At 48.9% G+C, this 24,477-nt stretch overlaps 1 pseudogene; it reads right to left on the reverse strand.

Annotated features, from left to right (window-relative positions):
• Window positions 1-24,477, reverse strand: part of LOC115112773 (nuclear factor of activated T-cells, cytoplasmic 3-like) — a 113,500-nt pseudogene that overhangs the window by 40,352 nt on the left and 48,671 nt on the right.

Consider the following 24,477-nt stretch of genomic DNA (forward strand, 5'->3'; position numbering starts at 1 on the left):
ACATGCCGCTAGGTTTCAAAATATTTACTTTCTCTGAAACCAATTATTGGACATCCTTTTCCTTTCCAGCTCCAACTGAAAGCTTGACTGTGGTGGTGTGTGCTCACTTAGGGGGGAGAGATCCTATCAGCCACTCCATTGGTTTTTATTGCATTTTCAGACTATTTTCTCTCTGACTAAAACACATAGCTGGGACCCAGCGGGGTCAGAATAGAGGTATGGGGGCCTGTTGGGGTCAGACAGAGTCAGTGGAAACGATGTGTTATGTTTAGTGGTCTTTGAGAGAAGACGAGTCCCCTGTGTATCAAACAGGGTGGTAAAGACCTCTACTACTATAACGCTGAAGACAGGAGCAGGGTTCTAATGAGCATAAAGCCTCAGTGTTCTGAATAGGGGTAGGGAGGTGAGGTAGCCGGGACACACAGTCTGCAAGCTGATGCTGGTCAGGGGCTTTGTTAACGCAGTGAACCCGAACCTACCCCCTCTCCCTGGCCTCTAACCTCTGTGTGTGTGTGTGTGTGTGTGTGTGTGTGTGTGTGTGTGTGTGTGTGTGAGAGAGAAAGGTGGCAGGGTTTATGATGACCTGGCTCATCATAGGCCTAGTTACAGGTTACAAGGCCCGGCTGGTCTGGTCTGGCTGGTTAATTCATCTTCAGGGTAGCTGGCAAAAAAATGTAAAAGCAGGCCCAGCAGCTGCCCACTGCAGCCCTGCCAGGCTCAACTCAACCAGGTTAGGTCACTCTCCTCTCTGCTTTGCAGCTCCGCCTATTTATACAGGCAGGCACATCTAGGAAAGCACCAGCAACACATGGAGACCTTTAGAGTATGGGTGATTAGACCTGTTCTGTTCCATTTGGACTTCATTCTTGATTCTTAACCTTTCAACACACGGCAGACACATTACAGCTGAGCAGTAGGCCTACTTCCAATTGTACTGGACAATTTGTCTCAGTTAGAATTTCCAGTTCCGCAATGCATTGTTCATGCTGAAGTACTGGGTGCTTAATAATCAAATGCAGCCACTGCTTTAATGAACAAAAACCAAAGCATTTTGATATTGCATGCATTAGAACAATGGAGTAAAGAGCACCTGGCAGAGGGGCACACACAGGCTTAGGATAGAACTTAAAGTGACAGGGAAAGCCCCCTAAAGTCATTTCTAGCTGGATGTCTTGGAAGTGTGTGTGCCCTCTAAGCCTGCTCCTGTTGGACCTACGGGCTACAGGCTGATACCTAGAGACAATCTGACTCCTCCCTGACCCTGCACTGACTACGCTAAGAAGCTTTTGGACGGCCGGGGCGAAGCGTGCGAGGTCACATCCTTGTCTCACACTGTGACACACACACACACACACACACACACACACACACTTCGGGCGATCAGCCTCAGAGGCGGTGCCATATTGCCCGTTGATACAAGGCCAGAGTCAGGGATAGGGCCTGTTGCATCCACAACACATTGGCACCCAGCTGAGCGGACAGGGTTGGTGAACAGTCCAGCCTAGTAATGGATTAGTCCATCAGAGCTTTTAAACAGAGGAAGAGAGGTGCACTATAATGGTCTCTTTGACCTGCAAATAGGAGAACTAGCATTGATTTAACCCTACCTGAATACAGAGACACAGCTGTTATAGTGGTATTAATATTGTCCCTACAGGGTTAGTCTTTGTAGGGTACCAGGTGAGTCGAGCAGAAAGGTAAAGTCTCATAAGAAATAGAGTGCAACGAATCTCTGAGACAATGGATGTGCAGACTCTGACGGCAACTCCAAATGGCAAAAAAGCTTGTCTTCATTTTGGCGATTGAATATATTTAGATGTGCTGAAAGTTGTTTATACAGTCAACATTACTTCCTGTATAATATCCCCCTATTATGGGGTCATCCTCAATCCCTAGAGAACCCCATCAACATGAAATACATCTAATAGCTAACTGGTGATAATTATCAATACAATTACCTGTGATCGTAAACAAAACCTTAATTCTACTTTCAAAAAGCTCAAAGTCATTAGGCATGGCTTTATGAGGTGCTTTACGGTCTGTTATTACTCGTATAGATATGGAAGCGGACTATGAAGTGAGTGCTGACTGACTGACTGACTGAGTGTGTGTGTGTGTGTGTGAGTGTAACACGAGGCCCAGGTCTGGAGTAGAGGTTTCTGTAAAGACCTACTACACCAAGGCCTCTCTCAATCTCTAGTCTATAACACGAGGCCCAGGTCTAGAGTAGAAGTTTTTGTAAAGACCCACTACACCAAGGCCTTTCTCGGTCTCTAGAGTCTGTAACACGAGGCCCAGGTCTGGAGTAGAGGTTTCTGTAAAGACCTATTACAGCAAGGCTTCTCTCAGTCTCTAGTCTATAACACGAGGCCCAGGTCTGGAGTAGAAGTATCTGTAAAGACCTACTACACCAACACCTCTCTCAGTCTCTAGAGTCTGTAACACGAGGCTCAGGTCTGGAGTAGAAGTTTCTGTAAAGACCTACTACACCAAGGCCTTTCTCTGTCTCTAGTCTATAACACAAGGCCCAGGTCTGGAGTAGAAGTTTCTGTAAAGACCCACTACACCAAGGCTTTTCTCAGTCTCTAGAGTCTGTAACACGAGGCCCAGGTCTGGAGTAGAAGTTTCTGTAAAGACCTACTACACCAAGGCCTCTCTCAGTCTCTAGTCTATAACACAAGGCCCAGGTCTGGTGTAGAAGTTTCTGTAAAGACCCACTACACCAAGGCCTTTCTCGGTCTCTAGTCTATAACACGAGGTCCAGGTCTGGTAGCGAGCCATCATGTTATCAAACACACTCAGCAGATGTGGGCTGCTCCAAATGAAATAATACGTCAGGTAAAACTGATTAGGGCCTGACCGTAGAGTAGAAAAAGCCCTGCATCAGCACTCCCAGTGAGTCAACACCACACGGTTAAACAGAATAGAAACAGACAGATATGGCTAATTTAACTCTCTGACATTTAAAACTACTTCCAAAATAACTATTTTCTTTGCCATTTCCGTTTTTCAGTCCCAACATCATAGCAAGGCTACACCTTTTCAAATACTGTAATACGTATAGTGTTATGTAAACATAACACATGCGAGGGCAAATAAGCAAAAAATACAGCCACACGTAGACACAGGCAGAGTAGACACATGCAGACACACACACACACACATAGACACAGGCAGAGTAGACACATGCAGACACACACACACACACACACACACACACACACACACACACACACACACACACACACACACACACACACACACACACACACACACACACACACACAGGCAGAGTAGACACATGCAGACACACACACACACACATAGACACAGGCAGAGTAGACACACGCAGACACATGTAGAGACAAGCAGAGTAGACACATGCAGACACACACACACACACGTAGACACAGGCAGACTAGACATGCAGAAACACACACACATAGACACAGGCAGAGAAGACACACGCAGACACATGTAGAGACAGGCAGAGTAGACACATGCAGACACAGACACAGACACAGGCAGAGTAGACATGCAGACACACACACATAGACACAGGCAGAGAAGACACACGCAGACACATGTAGAGACAGGCAGAGTAGACACATGCAGACACAGACACAGACACACAGACACAGGCAGACTAGACATGCAGACACACACACATAGACACAGGCAGAGAAGACACACGCAGACACATGTAGAGACAGGCAGAGTAGACACATGCAGACACAGACACAGACACACAGACACAGGCAGACTAGACATGCAGACACACACACATAGACACAGGCAGAGAAGACACACGCAGACACATGTAGAGACAGGCAGAGTAGACACATGCAGACACAGACACAGACACACAGACACAGGCAGACTAGACATGCAGACACACACACACACACACACACACACACACACACACATAGACACAGGCAGAGAAGACACACGCAGACACATGTAGAGACAGGCAGAGTAGACACATGCAGACACAGACACAGGCAGAGTACACATGCAGACACACACACACAGAGACACAAACACGCACCCTCTGCCTGCTTGTTTCACATTCCTCGCCTCACATCCCCCACCAAATCCATGGTTGGTGTGAAATACCACAGGAGGGTGGTCTCTGCAATTTCTTAATCTCCTCCAATCCTCTGGGACCAGCTGGTCAATAAGATCTGATGGATCACGTCAGTCAGTAGTCATATTAAACTTGCTGACATTAATACCAGTCACATGTCTGAAACACACCGCACTGCTGCTGCTGGATATAGGTCTGCGTCCCAAAAACCACCCTATTCCCTACATAGTGCAGTAAGTGCACTACTTTCGACCAGGGCTCTTGTTGAAAGCAGGTCGCTATGTAGGGACTAGAATGCCATTTGGAACACATACATAGGCTGCCTGCTAGGTTACCTAAATATAAAACTGCTGGATACCATTACAGATTCAGGTCTAAATAAAGAGAGGCTTATTTTGGTTCTGTGGCATCTGTTCCACTGATCCAGTATTAGAAGAGAAAACAGCCTGGCCGGCAGGGCCCAGGGAGAAGAGGGTGACATGCAACAAGGAGAAATTTAAAACAGCCTTTGAAAAGTGTTGAGGGATGGGTTGGGCTGGGGCTAAGGCATGGGCTGGGGCTAGGGATGGGTCTAGGGCTGGGGCTAGGGCTGGGGCTAGGATGGGGCTGGGGCTAGGGCTGGGGATGGGGCTAGGGCTGGGGCTAGGGCTGGGGCTAGGAATGGGGCTGGGGCTGGGGCTAGGTCTGGGGCTAGGGATGGGGCTGGGGATGGGGCTAGGGATGGGGCTGGGACTGGGGATAGGGCTAGGGAGGGGGTTGGGGCTAGGACTAGGGCTGGGGCTGGGGCTAGGGATGGGTCTAGGGCTGGGGCTGGGGATAGGGCTGGGGCTAGGGCTGGGGCTAGGGCTGGGGCTAGGAATGGGGCTAGATATGGGTCTAGGGCTGGGGCTAGGGCTGGGCGCCGTTTCACCAACAGAAGCGTAGCCCGCCAAACTTCACAGTGAGAGCGGCATGTTTCACCATGCCTAAATCCACCCTCCCACCCCTTTCCCTCGCTGCTCACCTCTCCTCCACACCCCCTTCAGCTCCTCACCTCTACCTCCCTCCCTCGCTCCTCACCTCTCCTCCACACCCCTTCAGCTCCTCACCTCTACCTCCCTCCCCTCGCTGCTCACCTCTCCTCCACACCCCTTCATCTCCTCACCTCTACCTCCCTCCCCTCGCTCCTCACCTCTCCTCCACACCCCCTTCAGGTCCTCACCTCTCCTCCACACCCCTTCAGGTCCTCACCTCTCCTCCACACCCCCTTCAGCTCCTCACCTCTACCTCCCTCCCCTCCACACCCCCTTCAGGTCCTCACCTCTCCTCCACACCCCCTTCAGGTCCTCACCTCTCCTCCACACCCCCATCAGCTCCTCACCTCTACCTCCCTCCCCTCGCTCCTCAGCTCTCCTCCACACCTCCTTCAGCTCCGACCCTCTCCCTTCCTCACCTTTCCCTCGCTCCCCACCCCCTTCAGCTCCGACCCTCTCCCTCCCTCTCCTTTCCTCACCCACTTCAGCTCCGACCCTCTCCCTCCCCTTTCCCCTCGCTCCTCACCCCCTCAGCTCCGACCCTCCCTCCCTCCCTCTCCTTTCCCCTCGCTCCTCACCCCCTTCAGTCCGACCCTCTCCCTCCCTCCCCTTTCCCCTCGCTCCTCACCCCCTTCAGCTCCGACCCTCTCCCTCCCCTTTCCCCTCGCTCCTCACCCCCTTCAGTCCGACCCTCTCCCTCCCTCCCCTTTCCCCTCGCTCCTCACCCCTTCAGTCCGACCCTCTCCCTCCCTCCCCTTTCCCCTCGCTCCTCACCCCTTCAGCTCCGACCCTCTCCCTCCCTCCCCTTTCCCCTCGCTCCTCACCCCCTTCAGCTCCGACCCTCTCCCTCCCTCCCCTTTCCCTCGCTCCCCACCCCCTTCAGCTCCGACCCTCTCCCTTCCTCCCCTTTCCCCTCGCTCCTCACCCCCTTCAGCTCCGACCCTCTCCCTCCCTCTCCTTTCCCCTCACCCCCTTCATCTCCGACCCTCTCCCTCCCTCCCCTTCCCCTCGCTTCTCACCCCCTTCAGCTCCGATCCTCCCTCCCTCCCTCCTCCCCACGCTCCTCACCCCCTTCAGCTCCGACCCTCTCCCTCCCTCCCCTTTCCCCTCGCTCCTCACCCCCTTCAGCTCCGACCCTCCCTCCCTCCCTCCTCCCCTCGCTCCTCACCCCTTCAGCTCCGACCCTCCCTCCTCCCCTCGCTCCTCACCCCCTTCAGCTCCTTCCCTCCCTCCCTCCCTCCTCCCCTCGCTCCTCACCCCCTTCAGCTCCGACCCTCCCTCCCTCCCTCCTCCCCTCGCTCCTCACCCCCTTCAGCTCCGACCCTCTCCCTCCCCCTCCCCTCGCTCCTCACCCCCTTCAGCTCCGACCCTCCCTCCTCCCCTCGCTCCTCACCCCCTTCAGCTCCGACCCTCTCCCTCCCTCCTCCCCTCCCTCCTCACCCCCTTCAGCTCCGACCCTCCCCCTCCCTCTCTACTGTAACACAACACGTTCTTTAGGCGCATGCCTCTGCCAAGTTGTTTCCCTGTGTTTCTCTGGTGTTGCCATGGCAAGGCTCTGTGCATGTGTATATGAGTGTTTGTATATGAGTGCATTCCCACACTGGTGTAAACTACAGCTCTTAGAGGGTGTGTGTGTGTGAGAGAGAGAGAGAGAGAGAGAGAGAGAGAGAGAGAGAGAGAGAGAGAGAGAGAGAGAGATGCTGGAGCGGCAACAACGGTGGTCAAGGTCATGGGCGGCTTCTGGCCCATGACGTTCAGTGGTGTCTCTGCTCTGACACGGCTTAGGGCCCACACACACATCCCTGTTCACATACAGACCTGCTGTGTACCCAGCACACCAGGGCCCAGAGAGCCAGGGGGCCGCTTGGCCGTTTGTTTAAACAAGGTCAATACACACACACACACAGAGCAGAGCAACGTATACTGTATGCTCAGCCAGTATATGGTTCTGCAGGTCTGCTCAAAGCTCAGTGACTCTTTCCCCTTTTCTATCCCTCTTTTCCTCCCCCCATGTCTCACCTCTTCCCTCTGCTTGAAGCTGAAGGCTATTTCCCCCTTCTCGTTACCACCCCACCTCTCTCCCTTTTTCTCCTTCCTTCCTCTCTCTCGCTCTCTCTCTCCCCCTCTCTCTCAATACAATTCAAAGCGCTTTATTGACATGGGAAACATATGTTACATTGCCAAAGCAGGTGAAATAGATAATAAATAAAAGTGAAATAAACAATATAAAATGAACAATAAACATCTCCCCCTCTCTCCCACCACCAAGTACCCTCTCCCTGCCGTCTCACTGCACACTAACCCTGATTACATCAAATGAGAGTGGAGCCTCACAGCCTACATCATGTTTACATCAAATAGAGCCTGGGGCAGGACAACAGCTCCGGTCGGTTCACACAGTGCAAACTGCAGAGCAGAGAGTTGCTCATCTCCCTCTTTATTACCCATACACGCCTATTGAAAGAGTCAACAAAGCCATGCCACAACAACACAGAGGAATAAAGACTACACACAGTGGAGCAGAGAGTTGCTCCTCTCCCTCTTTATTACCCATACACGCCTATTGAAAGAGTCAACAAAGCCATGCCACAACAACACAGAGGAATAAAGACAACACACAGTGGAGCAGAGAGTTGCTCATCTCCCTCTTTATTACCCATACACGCCTATTGAAAGAGTCAACAAAGCCATGCCACAACAACACAGAGGAATAAAGACTACACACAGTGGAGCAGAGAGTTGCTCCTCTCCCTATTTATTACCCATACACGCCTATTGAAAGAGTCAACAAAGCCATGCCACAACAACACAGAGGAATAAAGACAACACACAGTGGAGCAGAGTTGCTCCTCTCCTCTTTATTACTGGTGAAAGAGTCAACAAAGTGACAACACAGAGGAATAAAGACTACACACAGTGGAGCAGAGAGTTGCTCCTCTCCCTCTTTATTACCCATACACGCCTATTGAAAGAGTCAACAAAGCCATGCCACAACAACACAGAGGAATAAAGACTACACACAGTGGAGCAGAGGGGACTGGTGTAGAAGTGACAACACAGAGGAATAAAGACTACACACAGTGGAGCAGAGAGTTGCTCCTCTCCCTCTTTATTACCCATAAACGCCTATTGAAAGAGTCAACAAAGCCATGCCACAACAACACAGAGGAATAAAGACAACACACAGTGGAGCAGAGAGTTGGACTTTATTACCCATGCCTATTGAAAGAGTGCCATGCCACAACAACACAGAGGAATAGAGACTACACACAGTGGAGCAGAGAGTTGCTCATCTCCCTCTTTATTACCCATAAACGCCTATTGAAAGAGTCAACAAAGCCATGCCACAACAACACAGAGGAATAAAGACAACACACAGTGGAGCAGAGAGTTGCTCATCTCCCTCTTTATTACCCATACACACCTATTGAAAGAGTCAACAAAGCCATGCCACAACAACACAGAGGAATAGAGACTACACACTGTGGAGCAGAGAGTTGCTACTCTCCCTCTTTATTACCCATACACGCCTATTGAAAGAGTCAACAAAGCCATGCCACAACAACACAGAGGAATAAAGACAACACACAGTGGAGCAGAGAGTTGCTCATCTCCCTCTTTATTACCCATACACGCCTATTGAAAGAGTCAACAAAGCCATGCCACAACAACACAGAGGAATAGAGACTACACACAGTGGAGCAGAGAGTTGCTCCTCTCCCTCTTTATTACCCATACACGCCTATTGAAAGAGTCAACAAAGCCATGCCACAACAACACAGAGGAATAAAGACTACACACAGTGGAGCAGAGAGTTGCTCATCTCCCTCTTTATTACCCATACACGCCTATTGAAAGAGTCAACAAAGCCATGCCACAACAACACAGAGGAATAAAGACTACACACTGTGGAGCAGAGAGTTGCTCATCTCCCTCTTTATTACCCATACACGCCTATTGAAAGAGTCAACAAAGCCATGCCACAACAACACAGAGGAATAAAGACTACACACAGTGGAGCAGAGGGGACTGGTGTAGAAGTGACAACACAGAGGAATAAAGACTACACACAGTGGAGCAGAGAGTTGCTCCTCTCCCTCTTTATTACCCATACACGCCTATTGAAAGAGTCAACAAAGCCATGCCACAACAACACAGAGGAATAGAGACTACACACAGTGGAGCAGAGAGTTGCTCATCTCCCTCTTTATTACCCATACACGCCTATTGAAAGAGTCAACAAAGCCATGCCACAACAACACAGAGGAATAGAGACTACACACTGTGGAGCAGAGAGTTGCTCCTCTCCCTCTTTATTACTGCCTATTGAAAGAGTGACAAAGCCATGCCACAACAACACAGAGGAATAAAGACAACACACTGTGGAGCAGAGAGTTGCTCATCTCCCTCTTTATTACCCATACACGCCTATTGAAAGAGTCAACAAAGCCATGCCACAACAACACAGAGGAATAAAGACTACACACAGTGGAGCAGAGAGTTGCTCCTCTCCCTCTTTATTACCCATACACACCTATTGAAAGAGTCAACAAAGCCATGCCACAACAACACAGAGGAATAAAGACTACACACAGTGGAGCAGAGGGAACTGGTGTAGAAGTGACAACACAGAGGAATAAAGACTACACACTGTGGAGCAAGGGGGACCATGCCAAGTGACAACACAGAGGAATAAAGACTACACACAGTGGAGCAGAGAGTTGCTCCTCTCCCTCTTTATTACCCATACACGCCTATTGAAAGAGTCAACAAAGCCATGCCACAACAACACAGAGGAATAAAGACTACACACAGTGGAGCAGAGGGAACTGGTGTAGAAGTGACAACACAGAGGAATAAAGACTACACACTGTGGAGCAGAGGGGACTGGTGTAGAAAAGTGACAACACAGAGGAATAGAGACTACACACTGTGGAGCAAAGGGGACTGGTGTAGAAGTGACAACACAGAGGAATAAAGACTACACACTGTGGAGCAGAGGGGGACTGGTGTAGAAAAGTGACAACACAGAGGAATAGAGACTACACACTGTGGAGCAGAGGGGACTGGTGTAGAAGTGACAACACAGAGGAATAAAGACTACACACTGTGGAGCAGAGGGGGACTGGTGTAGAAAAGTGACAACACAGAGGAATAAAGACTACACACTGTGGAGCAGAGGGGGACTGGTGTAGAAAAGTGACAACACAGAGGAATAGAGACTACACACTGTGGAGCAGAGGGGACTGGTGTAGAAGTGACAACACAGAGGAATAAAGACTACACACAGTGGAGCACAGGGGACTGGTGTAGAAAAGTGACAACACAGAGGAATAGAGACTACACACAGTGGAGCACAGGGGACTGGTGTAGAAGTGACAACACAGAGGAATAGAGACAACACACAGTGGAGCAGAGAGTTGCTCCTCTCCCTCTTTATTGGTACACGCCTATTGAAAGAGTCAACAAAGCCATGCCACAACAACACAGAGGAATAAAGACTACACACAGTGGAGCAGAGGGGGACTGGTGTAGAAAAGTGACAACACAGAGGAATAGAGACAACACACAGCGGAGCAGAGGGGGGCTGGTGTAGAAAAGTGACAACACAGAGGAATAGAGACTACACACAGCGGAGCAGAGGGGGACTGATGTAGAAAAGTGACAACACAGAGGGATAGAGACTACACACAGCGGAGCAGAGGGGGACTGGTGTAGAAGTGACAACACAGAGGAATAAAGACTACACACTGTGGAGCAGAGGGGGACTGGTGTAGAAAAGTGACAACACAGAGGAATAGAGACTACACACTGTGGAGCAGAGGGGACTGGTGTAGAAGTGACAACACAGAGGAATAAAGACTACACACTGTGGAGCAGAGGGGGACTGGTGTAGAAAAGTGACAACACAGAGGAATAAAGACTACACACTGTGGAGCAGAGGGGGACTGGTGTAGAAAAGTGACAACACAGAGGAATAGAGACTACACACTGTGGAGCAGAGGGGACTGGTGTAGAAGTGACAACACAGAGGAATAAAGACTACACACAGTGGAGCACAGGGGACTGGTGTAGAAAAGTGACAACACAGAGGAATAGAGACTACACACAGTGGAGCACAGGGGACTGGTGTAGAAGTGACAACACAGAGGAATAGAGACAACACACAGTGGAGCAGAGAGTTGCTCCTCTCCCTCTTTATTACCCATACACGCCTATTGAAAGAGTCAACAAAGCCATGCCACAACAACACAGAGGAATAAAGACTACACACAGTGGAGCAGAGGGGGACTGGTGTAGAAAAGTGACAACACAGAGGAATAGAGACAACACACAGCGGAGCAGAGGGGGGCTGGTGTAGAAAAGTGACAACACAGAGGAATAGAGACTACACACAGCGGAGCAGAGGGGGACTGATGTAGAAAAGTGACAACACAGAGGGATAGAGACTACACACAGCGGAGCAGAGGGGGACTGGTGTAGTGACAACAAGAGGAATAAAGACAACACAGTGGAGCAGAGGGGATAGAAAAGTGACAACACACACTGTGGAGCAGAGGGGGACTGGTGTAGAAAAGTGACAACACAGAGGAATAGAGACTACACACAGTGGAGCAGAGGGGACTGGTGTAGAAAAGTGACAACACAGAGGAATAAAGACAACACACAGTGGAGCAGAAGGGGACTGGTGTAGAAAAGTGACAACACAGAGGAATAAAGACTACACACAGTGGAGCAGAAGGGGACTGGTGTGGAAAAGTGACAACACAGAGGAATAAAGACAACACACAGTGGAGCAGAAGGGGACTGGTGTAGAAAAGTGACAACGCAACAAGCCACATGCTTTATATGTGACAAAAGCTGCTGGTTATGCTGTAGAGAAATAGAACCACAGTCGCCGGTAGTCAGAGAGGGGGTTGGTGATATATCAAAATCATTCTGTGTGGCCAGAGAGGGAAACGTAATGCGCTCTTGGACAGCCTCAGCCCATCTTGTCTTTCAAATCCCATTTTCAGACACCATGGACTCATTTAGAGTTATTAAAAAGACTGAACATTAAAGACTAAATGCAAGGGCTGCAATATAAAACATTGTATATTTAGTGTTTTTGTTTACAGAAGCCTTTTACCTAATACACAATACTGTAAGTGTAAACTGTAGTGGAGCGGGTCGAGAGTTTCAAGTTCCTTGGTGTCCACATCACCAACTAACTATCATGGTCCAAACACACCAAGACAGTCGCAAAGAGGGCACAACAACACCTTTTTCCCCTCAGGAGACTGAAAAAAATTGGCATGGATCCCCAGATCCTCAAAAAGTTCTACAGCTGCACCATCGAGAGCATCCTGACCGGTTGCATCACCGCCTGGCATGGCAACTGCTCGGCATCTGACCATAAGGCGTTACAGAGGGTAGTGCGTACGGTCCAGGACATCACAGGGGCCAAGCAATGCCGGAGCACCAAGTCTCGGACCAAAAGGCTCCGTAACAGCTTCTACCCCCACAGCTTCTACCCTCTACCCCCAAGCTTCATGAACTACAGTTAGTTAAGGGCTTGTAAACTAAGCATTTCACGCTCAGTTCTACATGTGTGTGTGTGTGTGTCTGTATCCATGGCCCAACTGTGTAACACTGTGGATCTCCTTTTCTTTGTGTCGAAGCAGCAAGCGCACAATTAGGCTGGTTAAATACGCACATGGATTGCTAAGCCAGAGGCTTTGGACTTACCCATCCCCTAGCAACAGGTGTGCCTGACAATTATGGTCTGCCTGCCCAGCAGTTTGGCTAGCCTCGGAGAAGAAGCCCTAGCTTAGCCTAGCGTAACCCAGGCTATGTTTACATTAGAACAGCTTAGCGTAGCATAGCCTAGCGTGGTATCCACTGGAATAAGCAGCATTCCACACAGAACACAGTGGTATGAATCACCTCTGTCCAAACAGTGCCATGTAAACAGTGTCACATTGTTTTGCTTTTGTTTGTCTGGCTACTGTAGGTTTTAGTTAGAAGATGACTGTTATGACATGCAGACCTGTGGCTTTCTTTCTGTTGCACTCTATGGTTTATTTTGGGGGGGAGACACGGACTGAGGAGACTACATTTATGACTTTCCCTTATACTACTCATTAACCTATAGTAGGATATGTATGTGCATGTACGCCCAAGGGAACAGTTCGGTGGCCGTTTGATCACAGTGTGGATAAGATCAGTTAGTCTTGCATGTTCTTCTCATGTAAAAGACGCTGCCCTGCCTGATAACCTGGTGACCCTTGGGGTTATGGGAAGGAGACCCTGTAGCTAGCGACCTTTCAAATCTACTAAACAATACAGGGATGGAATAAAAACCACTAATTTAAGATGAGGCCCCCCAAGCAAACAAATGCCTGTTGCTCATTTACATTACATTTAAGTCATTTAGCAGACGCTCTTATCCAGAGTGACTTACAAATTGGTGCATTCACCTTATGACATCCAGTGGAACAGTAGTGCATCTAAATCTTTTAAGGGGGGGGGGGGGGGGGTGAGAGGGATTACTTTATCCTATCCTAGGTATTCCTTAAAGAGGTGGGGTTTCAGGTGTCTCCGGAAGGTGGTGATTGACTCCGCTGTCCTGGCGTCGTGAGGGAGTTTGTTCCACCATTGGGGGGCCAGAGCAGCGAACAGTTTTGACTGGGCTGAGCGGGAACTGAACTGTACTTCCTCAGTGGTAGGGAGGCGAGCAGGCCAGAGGTGGATGAACGCAGTGCCCTTGTTTGGGTGTAGGGCCTGATCAGAGCCTGGAGGTACTGAGGTGCCGTTCCCCTCACAGCTCCATAGGCAAGCACCATGGTCTTGTAGCGGATGCGAGCTTCAACTGGAAGCCAGTGGAGAGAGCGGAGGAGTGAGCAAACTAGGTGAGCAGCATTATCAGTGAAGTACACGTCCTATAGAGAGGCATGCTTTCAAGCAGCCTTTCTTTTCCTTTGGTTTGCAACAAGTCAACATACGGCAGTAAAAGCATGAATCTTAACAGTAGCAGAAAACAGAGACAAGTCCACCCTTCCCTTTCAGGTGGTGGGAGACAGCTTCCCGCCTCAGGCACAGAACCTCTACCATTATAACTGCATCTGTGGCCCACTGTGATAAGAGAAAACAGCAGACAAAGACTGGCTGACTTCTGCCATATACGTAAACAGGGCTCGGTCACAGAGAGTCTAGACAAATAGATAGATGATAGGGAGACAAGCCAGGAAGTGCTTCAGGAACAGGACCGGTACAATTAGCATAAAGCAGATACTGTAGCATGAATAATGTAGGCTGATTGGCTGAGGGGGAGACACGTACGCACACACCTACATGCCCATGTCTGCCCGCCCGTCGTCTGTCCTGCTCCTGTAGTGGTAAAAAAAAATAGGTTGGGTTAACTCTGATCGCCGGTCGCAGTGAGAAAAGTCACGCTTCCTGTACTTTAAATGCATTTTTCCGCAAAAGGTGAGTAAACTGTTTTTACCGTCCACTACACCACTGCTCCTCCCCTGCGCTACATCTACCTACAGTAGCTCTGATACCCGACCCGAGTCTGAAGGGCCCCAACATTATACTTCAGGTTAAGGCCTGCTTTTTCATCAACCAGGGTACGGGCCGGGCTCCCTCCTGCTCTGCTGTGCAGTGTCTCTGTACAGTCATATCTTACCATCATAACATGGTGTCAGAACGTCTTGTAAAATATAAAACCAGAACATTGTCCAAGTCAACAGGATAGATTATTTCACTGAAAATAATAATATTCCGTAAGTTTTGGTAGGAGTTTAGAGTGACCAAAAGTTGCTAGCTAACAGCTCTACCACGTCTCATGAGCAGCCCAAGCTGGGCCTGAACGTTGTGGACATGGGTAGGGTAGAGCCTGAATATCATGGGCATGGGTGGGGTAGAGCCTGAATGTCGTGGGCATGGGTAGGGCCTGAACGTCGTGGGCATGAGTAGGGCCTGAACGTCGTGGACATGGGTAGGGTAGAGCCTGAACGTCGTGGGCATGGGTAGGGTAGAGCCTGAACGTCGTGGGCATGGTTAGGGTAAAGCCTGAATGTCGTGGGCATGGATAGGGTAGAGCCTGAATGTCGTGGGCATGGGTAGGGTAGAGCCTGAACGTCGTGGGCATGGTTAGGGTAGAGCCTGAACGTCGTGGGCATGGTTAGGGTAGAGCCTGAATGTCGTGGGCATGGGTAGGGTAGAGCCTGAACGTCGTGGGCATGGTTAGGGTAGAGCCTGAATGTTGTGGGCATGGGTAGGGTAGAGCCTGAATGTTGTGGGCATGGATAGGGTAGAGCCTGAATGTCGTGGGCATGGATAGGGTAGAGCCTGAATGTTGTGGGCATGGTTAGGGTAGAGCCTGAATGTCGTGGGCATGGATAGGGTAGAGCCTGAATGTCGTGGGCATGGGTAGGGTAGAGCCTGAACGTCGTGGGCATGGTTAGGGTAGAGCCTGAATGGGCATGGAATGTTGTGGGCATGGGTAGGGTAGAGCCTGAATGTCATGGGCATGGTTAGGGTAGAGCCTGAATGTCGTGGGCATGGATAGGGTAGAGCCTGAATGTTGTGGGCATGGGTAGGGTAGAGCCTGAACGTCGTGGGCATGGATAGGGTAGAGCCTGAACGACGTGGGCATGGGTAGGGTAGAGCCTGAACGTCGTGGGCATGGATAGGGTAGAGCCTGAATGTTGTGGGCATGGGTAGGGTAGAGCCTGAACGTCGTGGGCATGGATAGGGTAGAGCCTGAACGACGTGGGCATGGGTAGGGTAGAGCCTGAACGTCGTGGGCATGGGTAGGGTAGAGTCTGAACGACGTGGGCATGGATAGGGTAGAGCCTGAACGTCGTGGGCATGGATAGGGTAGAGCCTGAACGACGTGGGCATGGATAGGAGTAGAGCCTGAACGTCGTGGGCATGGGTAGGGTAGAGCCTGAACGACGTGGGCATGGATAGGGTAGAGCCTGAACGTCGTGGGCATGGGTAGGGCTCGGGCTTCATTTTCCTGCCTGTGCAGGGCTCTACCATGGACCCCTTCCCAGTGGCATGCTCTTGTTTTTCTGTTGACATAGCAGTTCCTTGATCTGGGGGGTATGTGTGTGTGTACGTGTGAGATAATGTGTGTGTGTGTGTCTTGATATAGACAATACACACAACAGTCACAAAAGGAAGCTGCCCACACCACGGCCAGATGGCAGTCATGGCATCAGTTGATGACATCACGAGTCCCAACACCTGAGTCAGTGGACCCCACAGGAAGACTGGTGCCATCAGAGCAGAAGGATGCAGTGACACACTGGAGACACTGAGGGACCAATGTCCTCCTACGGCTAGGGACTATAGGCTTAGTTACAGACCTGCACCTGGAGGGAAAAGGCTGTTAGTCAGTCTGTTGTTAGCCTAGTGACTGACCCTTATTCACCAGGGCTACTGCATATTCACCCAGAGTATGACTGCTGAGATAGGATCAGTTTTGTCTTTTACATAAAGAATTCAGGATGATTTTCTGGACCAGTGGGGACCTGGTCCAAGATCAGCACTTCTTACCTGAGACTTTTTGTAAATACTCTAGCAGCACATTGTGTCTTGGGCCTGTATCAATCAGTAAGGCAGGTGTTTAGGTTGTAATGAAAACAAATATGACAGGACAGCCTCTTGGTCCCACAGTGTTAAAGGGGGAAACAGAATGTCAACAGAGAAACAATGAGGAAGTTCTGTTTAGTAAACAAGGACAACACCATTAGACCTGCCTGACCAGAGATGATATCATCCATCATCACATGTTTCTAGTATTACACTGGTCTGGTGACCCATAACAAACAAAATAAAATAAAAAAAAAACAAACACACACACACACACACACACACAAAGACAAGGTGAGGAGCAATACAACACTACAAAAAAAGGAATTTAATAATCTTATAGCCAAATAGCTTCCTTCTGGACTAGGAATGAGGGCAAACACAGCCAATGCTCGTACGGGTACAACATTCTGATAGCTAAATTATGCATCGTCACACATGGTGGGGTAGAATGAAAGGTTCAGTTGAAATGGTTCAGCATTAGCTCTGACTGATGGAGGAACAGGACCCAGTCTGTATAACTCGCCCTGAGATGAGAGTTGGCATAGTTTTTAAGAAACTATGCTGTATGGAACAAATGGTCAACAACATTTGCATCAAAATAACCAATGATGACAACCCCAGTGAAAAATGAAAGAAATGAGCGGTTCTGGACACCAAACTGTGGTCTTCCTCTCGTCCACATTCTTAAAGGTCACTTCAATTAGAAGAGTATTACATTGGGGTTGTTGTGGGTATCAGTGTATATTAAAAGCCCAACTAAAAGAGGATCCTGAGGGAGTGGACTGGAATGACAAGCCACCTCCTGGCTCTTATAAACAGGGTTATTGTTGGGTTATGCAAACACACAGTCCAAGCCGGGGCATTGTTGGGTTACACACCACTGGTCATGGCGACACCATAGTGGACCATGATGCCGTCCGCCCCGCTTCAGTCACCACACAAAGGATCCCTGTCCCCTGAGCATAAAATATTCACCCGCTGCCTGGCTCTGCTCTGGTTGTCAGCTGGATAACAGAACGGGAGCCCTGGGTCAGGAATGTGGTGCTACATAGGTTCTGTAACAGACCTCAGATCAAATCGTATTCAAACGCTTTCAAAATACTTGGGAGCCTTTTCTTCAGCCTGCCTGGAGTGGAGTTGTAGTTGGACAGGGTTTGGACCTTGTCCTTTGTAGCTCAGTTGGTAGAGCATGGCACTTGTAATGTCAGGGTAGTGGGTTCAAATCTCGGGACCATGTATGCATGCATGACTGTAAGTCACTTTGGATAAAACCGCTAAATGCCATTTATTATTATTGGATTCACTGATCTAGTCAAGCTCAATCAAGCACAAGTTAAATAACAGAAATATTTCAAATACTATTTGAACCCAGGTCTGGTACAGTAGTAAGGCGGAGGCTCGCTCTGCCGCAGTCTCTGGGGTATCGCATGACAGACAAACTAATTGGGCTTCGGGTACGGTGATGTACCCTGCCCTGCTTGGCGTGCCTGCTGCAGCAGCTCACCCTTTCTACCTGTACAGAGGGAGGGGTGGGGCGGTTATTGTTTGGTAATACTTACACATAATACTTTAATTCACTAGCACTAGCTGCCGAAACCTAGACGGCTGTATAAATTGACAGTTGAGGTACTGCATGTTGTGACAGTCCTGATTCTACAAGGCACGGCATATCAATCAAAATGAAACATTTGTTTTGATAAATGTAACATTTATTTAACTAGGCTAGTCAGTTAATAACAAATTCTGATGTACAATGACGGTCTACCCCGGCCAAACCCAGGCGACGCTGGGCCAACTGTGCACCGCCCTTTGGGACTCCCAATCACGGCCGTATGTGATGCAGCCTGGATTCGAACCAGGTACTGCAGTGACGCCTCTTGCATTGAGATGCAGTGTCTTAGACCACTGCACCACTCGGGAGCCCTTTTCCAGACTGTCACTGTCAGTATAGATGCAGGTCACCTCCAGAACTGAACTGAGCTGCACTGCCTCTTGTAGTTACCATCAGAGAGTTTCTTAAGTTCTACTTCCTGCGTCCAAGTTGCTACACTGACATCATGGTTACATGACTAAGGTGATAGTTTTCCTGGTGGTATAGGTTCAATTCAGAAAGGTTTACCTTATGCAATCAAAGGTGTTATCGCGTGCTCCACTAAGGCAGTTATTTATCTTTAAATTATGTGGGTAAAACAAAGCGCAAATTAAAAGTACGAATCTTGGAGCATCGTAGCACCATTTGGTTGCGGCCCACTTTTTGGAAACAAACCACTCGATTTTGTTCTTACGTTATATTGGCATCGAAAATGTCACCCTCCCTAGGAGAGGGGGTGACCTCGACAATTTATTATTAAAATGAGAGGCTGCATGGATCTTAATTTAAAGACCTTTGCTCCCTTCGGTCTCAACGTAGACTTTGAACTGAAGCCATTCTTGTGATTATTGTGATTTTGCTGTTCATTGTAAATGTTTGTAGGCTTATGTAGCCAAATTGTATCTATGATCGTATGCTATCCATTTATGTTTTTGTATGCTATTTTAATATAGTAGAATTAACCAATGATATCAGGCCACACCCAGCCATGATTACAGACACCTGTGTGTGCCCTTTGACACTATATAAACTAGTCACGCCACAGTGTTTGTCATTATACCCTGATGAAGACAGCTTGTCTGTCTAAACGTTGGATATTAGGTTATTACATTATTGCATCTGAGCTCCTAGACTGTGCGGCTCTCCTTTAATTTTTCATGTGTTCTACTCCACTAGCCAGCACCTCGCCTAAATAGGTGTGTGTTTCTTTCGCCTCTAGGCTTACCTTATGTAACACACTGCAGGGCAGTCAGGCATCATGCTAACAGACGGGCACAACAAAATGGCCATGACCTACTGTATACTATGACCTAAAGAGCCATTTGACCTGTGTTTTGCCAGTTATTAGGTAAGGTTGGTTACACCAGCTGGTAATAACTGAATGTTTTGGTTATTATGATTTCTATGGGTTATTCACTGACTATGTACTAGGCCAGTGAATTATTGAGGAAGGTCCCCCCGCTTTAACAATGTTGATGCCAGGGGCCTTTGAGCCCTGCCTGGAAACAATCTAGGGGAAAGAGTACAATAAGCTATATGGTCTTACCTTGACAACAGGATGACCACCTGATGCAGCTTTGATCGCCCCTCTGCTTCCCTCCGTCTCGTAGTGTGCTCGGTGGTGGGCCTTGGGGTGCACCTCAACCTTCAGCTCGTATTGGCCAAACAGGTGGGGCAGGGGCCAGTCCAGGGGGGGTAGGGAAGAGGTCCTGGGGACAGACCGATACATTGACAATAAGGGTACTGATGGTTTGGATAACAACAAGATACAGATCACCTAGGCATTACCTAGGTGACCTATGGATAACAAATAGATATAGCCTATATCACCTAGCATTTCTTGTCTTTTGGGAAGACATTACCTGTGAGCCGCTGTGACTACATAATCATCCTATGGATAACAAAAAGGCTCTATAATCAGAGATTTCGGTCTAACATATTAGCTAGCAGGGGCAGGTTAGAGCTAGTTAAGCCAGCTGGATTCATTCAAACCTGCCTTGGCAGCACAGTACAGTAGTTCTGTTTACAAACTACTGCCAGGCCAGCACACCCACATGTCCTACTCTGAGAACTAAGAGCATTTACTTGTAAGATGAATCAATTTTAGTATAGTGTCACGTTCTGACCTTTATTTCCTTTGTTTTGTCATTATTTAGTATGGTCAGGGCGTGAGTTGGGGTGGGCAGTCTATGTTTGTTTTTCTATGATTTGGGTATTTCTATGTTTCGGCCTAGTATGGTTCTCAATCAGAGGCAGGTGTCATTAGTTGTCTCTGATTGAGAATCATTCTTAGGTAGCCTGGGTTTCACTGTGTGTTTGTGGGTGATTGTTCCTGTCTCTGTGTTTGCACCAGATAGGGCTGTTTTGGGTTTTCACGTTTCTTGTTTTGTTTTGTTGTGTTCGTGTTTATCTTTGAATTAAACATGAATCAGAATAACCACGCTGCGCTTTGGTCCGCCTCTCCGTCAATGGAAGAAATCCCTTACAGAATCACCCACCACAACAGGACCAAGCGGCGTGGTAATGGGCAACAGCAACAGCGGCGCAAAGAGGAAAGGACATGGGAGCAGAATTTGGACTACACAACTTGGGAGGAGATAGACAGGTGGGCGGTCGACCCAGGGAGAGTGCCGGAGCCCGCCTGGGATTCGATGGAGCAGTGCAAGGAAGGTTACAGGAGAATGAGGTTGGCGAAGCCTGCGCGGCTGTGCGACAGGTACGAGAGGCAGCCCCAAAAAATGTTTTGGGATGAGGCACACGAGGAGTGGCGCTAAGCCAGGTAGCAGACCTGAGCTCACTCCTCGTGCTTATTATAAGCAGCGCGTTACTGGACAGGCACCGTGTTATGCGGTTAAGCGCACGGTGTCGCCAGTACGTGTCCATAGCCCAGTGCGCTATAGGGCAGCCCCCCGAGAGTGTCATGCGAGTGCGGGCATCGAGCCAGGGCGTATGGTGCCTGCTCAGCGGGTCTGGTCGCCGGTACGCAGTTTTGGTCCAGGGTATCCTGCGCCGGCTCTGCGTGCTGTGTCTCCGGGGCGCTGGGAGGGTGCAGTGCGTCCTCTGCCTGCGCTCCGCTCGTGCCGGGTAAATGTGGGAGTGGAGCCTAAGGGAAAGGTGCGCGTAGTAAGCACTAGATCTCCCGTGCTTACCCACAGCCCGGTCCAACCTGTGCCTGCACTCTGGAGGGTCCGGGCTAGAGTAGTTGTCCAGCCTGGGAAAGTGGTGCCAAGGCTGCGCACCAGAGCTCCAGTGCTCCCCCACAGCCCGGTCCTTCAGGTGCCTCCTCCTAACACCAAGCCTCCTGAGGGTCTCCCCAGCCTGGTGGTTCCGGTGGCAGCCCCACACACCAGGCTGTCTCTCTGTCTCCTCCCTACAGGTGGTCCTGCCTGTCCGGCGCTGCCGGAGTCTCCCGCCTGTCCGGCGCTGCCGGAGTCTCCCGCCAGAGCCCCTCAGCCCAGAGGCGCCAGAGCCCCCGCCCCTCTGTCCCGAGCTGCCCCTCTGTCCAGTGGGGTCATTGAGAAGGGTTGCCATGGTTAGAAATCCACGGAGGTGGACGATAAGGCGGACTAAGACGATGGTGAAGTGGGGTCCGCGTCCCGCGCCAGAGTTGCGGCCGGAGTCCGCACCTTTGGGGGGGGGGGGGTACTGTCACGTTCTGACCTTTATTTCCTTTGTTTTGTCATTATTTAGTATGGTCAGGGCGTGAGTTGGGGTGGGCAGTCTATGTTTGTTTTTCTATGATTTGGGTATTTCTATGTTTCGGCCTAGTATGGTTCTCAATCAGAGGCAGGTGTCATTAGTTGTCTCTGATTGAGAATCATACTTAGGTAGCCTGGGTTTCACTGTGTGTTTGTGGGTGATTGTTCCTGTCTCTGTGTTTGCACCAGATAGGGCTGTTTTGGGTTTTCACATTTCTTGTTTTGTTTTGTTGTGTTCGTGTTTATCTTTGAATTAAACATGAATCAGAATAACCACGCTGCGCTTTGGTCCGCCTCTCCGTCAATGGAAGAAATCCCTTACATATAGAGAACCACTCAACTATCGCAATTGTATTTGGTCAGGAAAAAGAGGTTGTGCTTTTAACATAAATATGCAACTGGAATGTAGGTTTGACTGCCCTTAATCAAAGATAATAAGTACATAGAAGAACCAATGCAATGACACATTATATATGGTAATATAAAGAAGTGAGAACACAACAGGTTGTGCTGAATCATGACCTCTGGAAACATTGTGGAGGATCACACTAGGCCTACACTAGGTCTGAGTGACACACAGAGTACAGTGTCTAAATGGGGCTGTAGGCTGTGTGTTCAACCCCATCAGGCAGACAGTGAATCATAGGAATTCCCACCAACATTAGGCTAACCATACTGGAATAATCACACTTGTAATAGGTCATGCAGGGACTGTAACTAGCAGTGAATCATGAAGGGGTTTTACACTATAAATGGTATATAGATGTATGGTTGTGTTGTTCAGCACTGTAGTATGGATGAGGCTGTGTCACAGGAGAGGCTGCGTCACAGGAGAGGCTGCAGGCTGATGTTTTTTCCCTCTGTATGTTTTTATCTATGTAGGGCACAATCATATTTGAACAGCTGCACTCAAAAATAAACACTCCATCTGTGCCCATCCACACAGACAAACTGTCTCTCTCAGTGTGTCTCTGGGTAGCTTGGCTGGTCTATGGCTCTATTGATCTAGAACCTAAGGAGAAAAAATGTTCTGAAAACCTATTTAGGCAGATTATTGTCAAAACTATTTAGGATGTTAGTAATTCATCATCTACTAGCCTACACACTGAATCTTCACAAAAAAGACAGAGCCAGTTATAAAGACTTGGCTACATTGAGCAAGTTATAAGGACTTGGCTACACTGAGCCAGTTATAAAGACTTGGCTACACTGAGCCAGTTATAAGGACTTGGCTACATTGAGCCAGTTATAAGGACTTGGCTACACTGAGCCAGTTATAAGGACGTGGCTACATTGAGCCAGTAATAAAGACTTGGCTACATTGAGCCAGTTATAAAGACTTGGCTACATTGAGCCAGTTATAAGGACTTGGCTACATTGAGCCAGTTATAAGGACTTGGCTACACTGACCCAGTTATAAAGACTTGGCTACATTGAGCCAGTTATAAAGACTTGGCTACACTGGGCCAGTTATAAAGACTTGGCTACACTGAGCCAGTTATAAAGACTTGGCTACACTAAGCCAGTTATAAGGACTTGGCTACATTGAGCCAGTTATAAGGACTTGGCTACATTGAGCCAGTTATAAAGACTTGGCTACACTGAGCCAGTTATAAAGACTTGGCTACATTGAGCCAGTTATAAGGACTTGGCTACATTGAGCCAGTTATAAGGACCTGGCTACATTGAGCCAGTTAGAAGGACTTGGCTACATTGAGCCAGTTATAAGGACTTGGCTACACTGAGCCAGTTATAAAGACTTGGCTACATTGAGCCAGTTATAAAGACTTGGCTACACTGGGCCAGTTATAAAGACTTGGCTACACTGAGCCAGTTATAAAGACTTGGCTACACTAAGCCAGTTATAAGGACTTGGCTACATTGAGCCAGTTATAAGGACTTGGCTACATTGAGCCAGTTATAAAGACTTGGCTACACTGAGCCAGTTATAAAGACTTGGCTACATTTTGCCAGTTATAAGGACTTGGCTACACTGAGCCAGTTATAAAGACTTGGCTACACTGAGCCAGTTATAAAGACTTGACTACACTGAGCCAGTTATAAGGACTTGGCTACACTGAGCCAGTTATAAAGACTTGGCTACATTGAGCCAGTTAGAAGGACTTGGCTACACTGAGCCAGTTATAAAGACTTGGCTACACTGAGCCAGTTATAAAGACTTGACTACACTGAGCCAGTTATGAGGACTTGGCTACACTGAGCCAGTTATAAAGACTTGGCTACATTGAGCCAGTTAGAAGGACTTGGCTACATTGAGCCAGTTATAAGGACTTGGCTACACTGAGCCAGTTATAAAGACTTGGCTACATTGAGCCAGTTATAAAGACTTGGCTACACTGGGCCAGTTATAAAGACTTGGCTACACTGAGCCAGTTATAAAGACTTGGCTACACTAAGCCAGTTATAAGGACTTGGCTACATTGAGCCAGTTATAAAGACTTGGCTACACTGAGCCAGTTATAAAGACTTGGCTAC

Source organism: Oncorhynchus nerka, linkage group LG27 (genome assembly GCF_034236695.1).
Source record: "Oncorhynchus nerka isolate Pitt River linkage group LG27, Oner_Uvic_2.0, whole genome shotgun sequence".
Classification (NCBI taxonomy): Eukaryota; Metazoa; Chordata; class Actinopteri; order Salmoniformes; family Salmonidae; genus Oncorhynchus; species Oncorhynchus nerka.